This window comes from Dermacentor albipictus, chromosome 1, assembly GCF_038994185.2.
Source record: "Dermacentor albipictus isolate Rhodes 1998 colony chromosome 1, USDA_Dalb.pri_finalv2, whole genome shotgun sequence".
NCBI classification, from domain to species: Eukaryota; Metazoa; Arthropoda; class Arachnida; order Ixodida; family Ixodidae; genus Dermacentor; species Dermacentor albipictus.
Genome location: NC_091821.1, coordinates 370404225 through 370412788, shown reverse-complemented (window position 1 = coordinate 370412788; position 8564 = coordinate 370404225). Strand labels below are relative to the sequence as shown.

The 8564-nt window shown below is 44.4% G+C and overlaps 1 long non-coding RNA gene across 2 annotated transcripts; it reads left to right on the top strand.

The window, feature by feature from the left end:
• The first annotated feature begins 1444 nt into the window (after positions 1-1444).
• LOC135904081 (uncharacterized) lies at positions 1445-3386 on the top strand. 2 transcript variants are annotated; one of them, XR_010565003.1, is made up of 2 exons: positions 1445-1573; positions 3158-3386. It is a non-coding gene; the product is annotated as an uncharacterized lncRNA (long non-coding RNA). The 2 variants fall into 2 exon arrangements; XR_010565004.1 differs by lacking the exon at positions 1445-1573 and adding an exon at positions 1580-1731.
• The last annotated feature ends 5178 nt before the right edge of the window (positions 3387-8564 follow it).

Below are 8564 nucleotides of genomic sequence, written 5' to 3'. Positions count from 1 at the left end.
ACATTTTAAAAGATGAAGGTATTGGTCGTGAGGTAATTGATTTTCTACAGGAAATATATCGCGAAAATAACGTTGAAATAACAGGGGAAGGAATTAAGAGTACAACTGTCGAGGTACACAAAGGATTAAGGCAAGGTTGTCCTCTATCACCGCTGCTGTTCATGCTTTATATGATAAGTATGGAAAAAAGGCTACAAGGAAGAAATCTAGGGTATAATCAGTCGTACAAATTAGGCGGAAAGGTTGTTGAGCAACGACTACCGGGTTTAATGTATGCGGACGATATTGTACTGTTAGCAGATAGCCAGGAAGATTTGCAAACTCTGGTTAATTACTGTGGAGACGAAGGAGACAGTCTAGGTTTCAGTTTTAGTGCAGCTAAGTCCAGTGGGATGTTTTCCAGCGATACAACTGATCAGGAGCTTACAATACAAGGCCATGAATACCACGAGTGGCTGAATACAAATATCTCTCTCGGGGTATGGATAAACAAAGGGCAGATGTACACAGAAAAGCACGAACAGTCTCTCATAGCAAAAGGGTGAAGAAATGCTGGAATAATGAAACATAGGGCATTGTGGGGGTACAACAGGTATGAGGTACTGAGAGGTATATGGAAGGAAGTAATGGTGCCGGAGCTTACTTTCGGGAATGCAGTCCTGTGCTTAAGGGCAGAAGTTCAGTCGAGACTAGAAGTAAATCAGAGAGCTGTTGGAGGATTAGCACGAAGCAGTACAGGGGGATATGGGCTGGGCATCGTTCGAAGCACGGGAAGCTCAGAGTAAAATCCTATACGAAAAACGCCTGAGGAAATTGGACGATAACAGGTGGGCAGCTAAGGTATTTAGATACCTATACAGAAAGAGCGTTGACTCATAATGGCGGAAAAGAACTAGGAAGCTAACCAGTAAGTATGCCAGACACGAGGACGGAGAAAGAGTATGAAACGACAGGGTAAAAATGCAGAAGGTAAAAATTGGATAAAATCAATGGAAAAGAAGCATAGTGTTGAACTATATCGATACTGGAACAGTAGATCAGGAAGGATGCGTTTTTTGATAACTTAAGAGGCAGTGCCCTATTCTTTGAAGCTAGGTCAGGATGTCTTAGAACGCGGAGCTATGAAAAGAAAATTTAATGAAGAAGAAGACACATAAACTGTGCGTGGTGAATCTGTAGAAACAATAGAACATCTAATACTAAAATGTGATGGTATCCATCTTGATGTCGATGCGGGCACAGTCACACTTCCTGAGGCCCTAGGGTTCAGAGATAGCAATAGTCATGCAAATAAATATGCGGTGGAAATTGTCAAAAAGCGATTGGAAGATTGGTGGCTCAAAAGCAGAGAGGTTACATAAGGTTAAAAGTGTAGGAAGACATATTTAATGAAAATGGCGAATTTTAATAACTTACAACACAGTTAAACAAAAATAAAAAGCTGAGCATGGTGGCCTGTGCCATCACCCCACTTAAAAGGGGACGCTCCTGCCTTCCATCCATCCATCCAGCTGCTACGCTCTTCGCTGTCGTTTGCTTGGCGGCCTGCATGCACCGCGGCGAGTTGGCACGGGTGGGCTTGCAGCTTCTGCATTTCCAGTTTTTCACGAAGTCTCTCGGTAATGAAAGGACAGCAAAGAAAGAAAAGCTAGAACATTTGAAAACGAGAAGATGAAAATAATTGCATGTCGGCAATCTTGTTACATCGGGAACGCATGCTCAGGGGCCTTGGTAATTGTCTTTTTCTTTAAATATAATTTATCTTCTTATTCCCAAACCTCTTGCCATTTCATTGGATGTTGTGTGTTGTAATTTGTTTACACTGTTTTCGAAAGGTTCTTCATTATTCCTTTTATAAGTTGTTTTGACTGTGTGCTTGATTACTTGCACGGGATTATCGCGCAGTGGAACGTACTTCCACAATTTTATCTCCTTGACCATGCTTGATATCAACTTTAAGATGTCGGGTCATTTCATTGCATCACATCAGCAGCGCATGCTTCGCAAATGATATTTTTCTTCATTTTGTTTACTATTGCTGTTTGCAATTTGATCTATTATTATGAGTTCATATTTGTTCTCGCTGTTCTTGCTCACCCTTAACTGGAAGTGCATTCTTTTTGTTTTGTATAGGTTTTGAACGAGCTTGGGTTTGATTTTGATTTTTACCCTCTACTGCGACATCGCGCTCTTGTACCTCATGTTGGTTATTAATGCGGGAACATTATATGGCTCATGAGACTGAAAATCCAGCGTTGTTGGCGTTGGTGTGACCCCGATGGTCCAAAAAGTCAAGTGAGCCAATCGAGGCAGTTGATGATGTCAATTAATTCAAAGTAAATTGAGCCAATGTTAATTAAGGCAGAGTCTGCTAAGGCAGGGTGAATAATTTAAGGTAGGTACATTTACTTAAGCTAGAGTTCGTTATGGCACTCGAACCCACACCATTGGTAGGAGCAAAACCACGGCATTAGGGTAAATTAATTAAAGTACAATTAATTAGGATATAGTTCATTAGGACACTAGAACTCACATTTGGTGGGAGTCGAACCCACTACCTTTGGTGTTAATTAGGGCGAAGGTAATTAAGACAGTAGAACCCTCGACCTTTGGTGTTAATTATGGCGAAGTTAAATTATTTTAGATGAGTGAAAGTGCATAAGCATCGTGAGGTGGTCGTAATGCGTTCGCATTGGAATAACTAATGGCCGCAGAAGACCTTTGGGCCACGGGTGCCAGACGGCCTAGCTACGCCACTGCATGTTATTACTCGTCTATTCATTATTGATACCATTTTATCACATCACACTTCCCGAAAGCTCTGCGCACCGCATTTTTGGTGCAGAAGCTCTGCACCAAAAATTAATACGTCACGCTATCTGTCGGAAAAAAACGGTTACTCCGATCAACAAAGCATGTCCTCTGAGATTGCACCGGCGCTTACTCGCGTCTCAGGTGCCGCAAATAAAGGGGAGCGTTTTTGGCCTTGTTGAGATCTTGGATATTCTTTCAAGTGGCGTAAACCCATTTTTTTAGCATATTACAAAGAAATTATACGGCACAAATTTATTCCGGTTCATTCTAGAGCGGAAAACACAAACAATTATCGCCAGGCGGTTTTCGTCAGCGATTCCACATTGGATTTCATTCGCTGCAGCGGCTGCTGCTGCTGCTTTCGCTGCTGCTGCATGCTGCTGCCGCCTAGAGGAGGCGCCGAACCTGTGCCGAACCTTCGAGCTTGGCGAGAGGTTTCGCTCGGCGCGTCGTCGCTTTCGCACGGTTCTGGTCGTAGTGTTCTCTCCCCGTGTGGAGCCACAACCGAACTTCACTTGGCTGCTTTTCAGCGAGAGGAGTTCTCCTCTGGAGGTTCTCCTTGTATCGCATTTCACTACTTTTCAAGAGCAGCAGTATGACACGTAAGTTGACTAACCGAGATGTTAAGCCTAACCACACATTTTTGCGTCCTCGTTTTGTACTTTGATGCCATCGAAAAATTTTAGCCTCTTTCGTCTGCGTTATCCTTATGCGTACTGGTCCTGGTGATGACGCCCTGTCATTTCAGGAAGGTATGTTAATGCACCCCAACGCCATAGTATTTTTTTCTAATGATGCGCGGTAGCTTCGCAGCACCACCGAGGTTTGCATAGAAACAATGTGAATGAATGCATCTTCGCGTGCCGTGAAAATATTCCGCTGTGTAGTTTGCGGTGTGCAACTTCATAAATTTACCGAGACGTCTCCCGCTATTAAGTCGTACTATTTGCAGGTGGAAACCAGCGTGAACTTGCCCGCGCTAAGAACGCCAAGAAGCAGCAGGAGATGACGAAGAAGAAAAGTGCCAATGATAAAAACGGCAACAGAGGTCTAACCCTCGAAGAGCGTCGTCACAGGTAATAACCAGAACGCGCGCATGCCACTGGCCTAATGAAGGAAGTGCCTTGTGCCCATTCTCAGGTGCCACGCAGCGTTGCGACGAGCGAGGACCATTCATTGGTAACGCGAGCATGATCGGCCGGTACGCGATCACGTGGCCCCTTTTGGGTGCGCCTTTTAAGTCTTGGTGTCAAATTATCACTGTCGAAACTACCACTACAATATGACCGTTTGAATGACTACATTGCTGAGGCAGCTCTCCGTGTTTTGAAACCTTGCGTCTCGTCACGAAGACACTGTTTGCGCACGGTTTAAAATTAATTGAATCAAGTATGATTTTATCTGAGTGGACAATGCATTTATTTGGCGGTAATGTTTAGATTGGACCTGTCAACATGTATTTCTGCAGTTAAGGCATGTGATAGTTGGCTGCACAAATCCAGGACAGCCGATTCTTGATTGCATACTTGGAATATGTTGGCCCATAGGCGCCGACTACTGAGGGGGCTCAGGGGCCCTCGGCGATGCCGACCCCCTAACCCCCTTTCAAGTGTCGGTACCATTGTTCTGTCACCCACATAAGGTGTCTCTTGAGTTGCCTTTACCTTTTCACTTAAAAATATGTTATTGTGGCTAAAAGCTTACTGCATCATTGTTGGTGCTGCCATGCACAGCTTTTAATTCATACTTTAGCTTTATTTTTGCAAATCCTGAAAATGGGAGGGCCACGCATTAGAAGCACCAGAGGCGACCTCGTCCTTATTTTTTCACTTCAGCATCCTTTTTTAGTTCCACTGTAAACACCATGCACAGACACAATATACTTAAATATATACATAGGACAAAATTTACTATATTTTTAAAGCAATGTAGGTAGCCAACAAATAATTGTTTTTAATGGTATGGATGTCCTATGCCTAGAGAACGAATGTGGTGCTACATCTTCATGTCACTTCAAATTGCTTTGCATTTTTTTTTTTTTTACCCTGAAAGAAACCTGCAGACTTCAGTGAGCCCATCAGCAGCGTCTTTTACCAGCTGTGTGTGAAGAGCATGTGAATGATATGTGTCTCAGTATTGCTTCTCTGTCCAGTAGGCAGCGCTTGTGGGTCACGAAAAAAACTCTTCTAATAATTTACAACATTTATTAGGGATGGAAATATCGCCACTTGCATGCAGAGGTCATAAATGTCATGGTCATGCAGAGACATAAATGACTCTCACAGTAACCGAAATGAGGCCAAGCCAGATTCGCTCAAAATCAAATAGCAGTCATACGCAGCAGCACTGATACTCGGACTCAAAGTAAAAAAAAAAGAGAGAGAGAGGGTGCAGTTTCGTTGGAAAGGTGAAGCAATATTAGTGATAGCAAAGTATAAGACAATTACTCAAAGAAATTACACCATTGAGAGACGCCAGATTCTTCGTGGTGCGAGAGGGCTCAGACTGAAATCTAACTGGGGCCATATAACACAAAAGTATTCCAATCTCGTGACGTCAAATATACGTTACCACCGACGCAAGCATCGGGCAGTGGCCTGTGGTGTTTTCTGCGCAGCCCAATCAAATGCTGTCCTTGTTCATAGGAGGTCACCTTTGTTCTCTTTTAAAACGAACAACATTGCCGACTTGGCAGTTTTTCTTATTCGCTCACAATAGGCAGGGAGCACGCTGAAGTGGAGAGGGTTTTGATGGGGATGAGCTAGAGTAATGAAAGTAGATAACCGGAGGAAGAGGGTGGTGCCGGCATCTGCGATTGGTCTGCTTCCCCTTACGTAGCTTGTGGTGGCCGATTGAAAATCGCAGCAGCATGCAGTGAGAGGTTAAGGGTACCGCTAAAACAGATACAGTAAAACCTCGTTAAACCGTACCCGCTTAAACAGTAGTTTCGGTTTAAAAGTAGTAAAGTCAATTCCCCGACTCAGCGGCCATTGAACATAATGTATTTTGTATCCACATAAACCGTACCAGCTTATTGCGTACGCATCGGTTAAACGTAGCGTTTCCACTTTTCGTCGCGCAAACACGGCGGTGCGTCCTCTCCATCAGGCGGCGCGGCAGAACAAGCCTCAGAGATCGGTACAACGGCCTCCAAGCGCCCTGTGCGTTTGCACGTGAAGCCGCATCAACATCAACATCATTTCGACGCCGTATGGACGCCGTGCCAGAGAGCGTTGTGGCTGTGGTTGTGGCGTCGTGCAAGCGAGGACTCGCGTCATGCCGAAGCTAGGAAAAAAAGACGCCGGGTGCTCAGTATAGAAGAAAAATTAGACATCGTCCGTGTTACCGAACGTGACACGAAGTCGGCGCTGGCCCGCGACATGGATCTGCTGTTGACTACAGTGTGTGGCATTTGGAATGCAAAGTTGCTCGGTAGCGCTGCTGCGACCGCGAAGAGATATGTCGGCTACGAGGATCGACTTTTCACCATCGTTGCCGCTGTTGTTGCCGAAGTGTCAACTAGCGACAGTGATGAGGACGACACGGAAAGCGACAGCACGGGCTATTCAGGCCCGACAGTGGCAGAAGCTGCGCGTTACGTCAGCCTCATGAATGCGATCGTCGCAAGGAGAACAGGGGCGCGATAACGTAACTATTCCAAACGAAAAGTTTTCCGAACTCCGGCACCCGGCAATGAAAAAGGCGCCCCGGGACTTATGCAGCACTACTGCGCGCGTGCACGGAGAATACATAAGCCAACGAGGAATCTGCCGTGTGAGTGTTTGCCGAGAGGAGGGGGGCTGGCTGAGAAGCTGGCACGCAGCTTCAGTAAGCTTGAGGCCGCTGTCGTCGTACTAGGCCATCGCGACATCAAATGAAAATAACACTTACGTCCCGCGAAGTGAATAAATACTGCATGTTTTTTCCCCTTTCATCGCACTCTCTCCGAGTTCCGTTTTCGACAGGTAAGTGGGCGATCTCATGCTATTTCGCTTAAACAGTACTACCATTTAGTACGTACTTTTTCCGAGCTCTGGCCGACTACGGTTTAACGAGGTTTCACTGTACTTGGCAAGGAAGAGTTGGCAGAGCTATGTCTTATACATGCCTAATGGGCTCGATAACGTTTTACTGCCCTGCAAAAAGCTTTATTACACAGAAATAAATACATGCTCACCGGCACATACAAGTAGCAAGTGGCTGACCGATTAGCAGGCAGCCATCTTATATTCATTTCGGAATGAGGCAATCACTGGCTGTTGACAAAAATTCATTTTTGTTCACCATATTCCCTACTACAGCATGCCTCAATCACATAGTGGGTTTTGCTATAAAACTCCATAATTTAATTACTTGGTAGATATGAAGTGTTTGAGAGTACTGTTTTGTAGACTGAATACTAAATGTGATGGTAAAACATCCAAACAGGTAGGATACAAATTCCTGGCCTTACACTCAGGAGCCTGTTCTATCACTGCACTGTGGTAGAAAGAAAAGGATTTTTAATACAGATAACATGAAAAGGGGGAATCTATACTTTGATTTACAGTGCTGCAAATGTGGAAGCTGTGTTGTGGGTACAAGATGTTAGAAAGTAGGGAAATGTGATGGTGATATTGGAAAAGTACGGCACACAGTGCTGTTAGACTTAAAATTATGAGAAACTTACTAGCCAGAAAATGATCAAACTGTCAAACCACCGCTATCAAATTTTCAGTGCTGACTACTTAGTGTGATGTAGCTGCAGATTGTTGAGTATGTTTTGTTGTGTACGCAAGATTGACGTCACCACAGATCTGGGACTGCTGCTGACTGTGCTGCCATTGTGACTGCTGTAAGGAGTTTCCCTTGGCCGCAACATGCACAAAATCTTAATGCTTGGACTTGCTGCACTAGACATATCAAAAGATACATTTTAGTCCGGTGTATGTTTGTTGCTAAAATATCACTTAATTTTTTATTTATTGGAAAGGGGAAAATATGGTGACCTTTGTTTCCCAGCCGTGCCTCCCACTCGCTGCGTGATGGTTTGTAATTGCTGTGAAGCTGCTATTTGCTCGTTTACAAAGTAGGGTAATGGTAACTAATTTGCTGAAACAATGTTGCTGTAAAACATTGGCACAGTGCTTTGGTATCCTTCTTTTAATTCACAGACAAAACATAGGAGTACACAGATAGTGACTTAAGTATGCCGTATGCAGGATGGATGGACTCCTAAGCATTTTCAGAAACGCATTAGACATCACTTGATGGAATAGCGACTGTTAGTTTTTGCTTAAAAGGCTTGATGAACATCATCAAGTAAAATGATGTGGTCGCTAGCTGTTACCACTATTGCCATTGATACCAGAGGGGAATCAATTACATTTTACACGTGAGGGTACATGCTAACAAACCTGTGGTGCTCACAAAATCTTTTTGAAGGGGCCCTGCAACTCTTCTTAAAGGGCCCCTGAAACGGTTTGGACAAATTTTGTAGACGCATAGGGTACAGCTAAAGTTAATCATTCGCACCATAATTTGTGTGAAACGCCTTGTATTAAGAGAGCTATAGATGATTACAAGTTGCGCTCCTCCACATTCATGCATTTTCCCCTCAACTCGTTCGCCGAGTGACTAGGGCTAAGCTCCACCTTCACTGCCTCTGCGTCATGAGGGCACGTCGTGTAGTCGACTTCCGGTTCTCTAGGAGTGCACGTGCGCGAAGCCTCTCCGAATTCTCCACCAGCTATGATTGGCATTCGACCCCA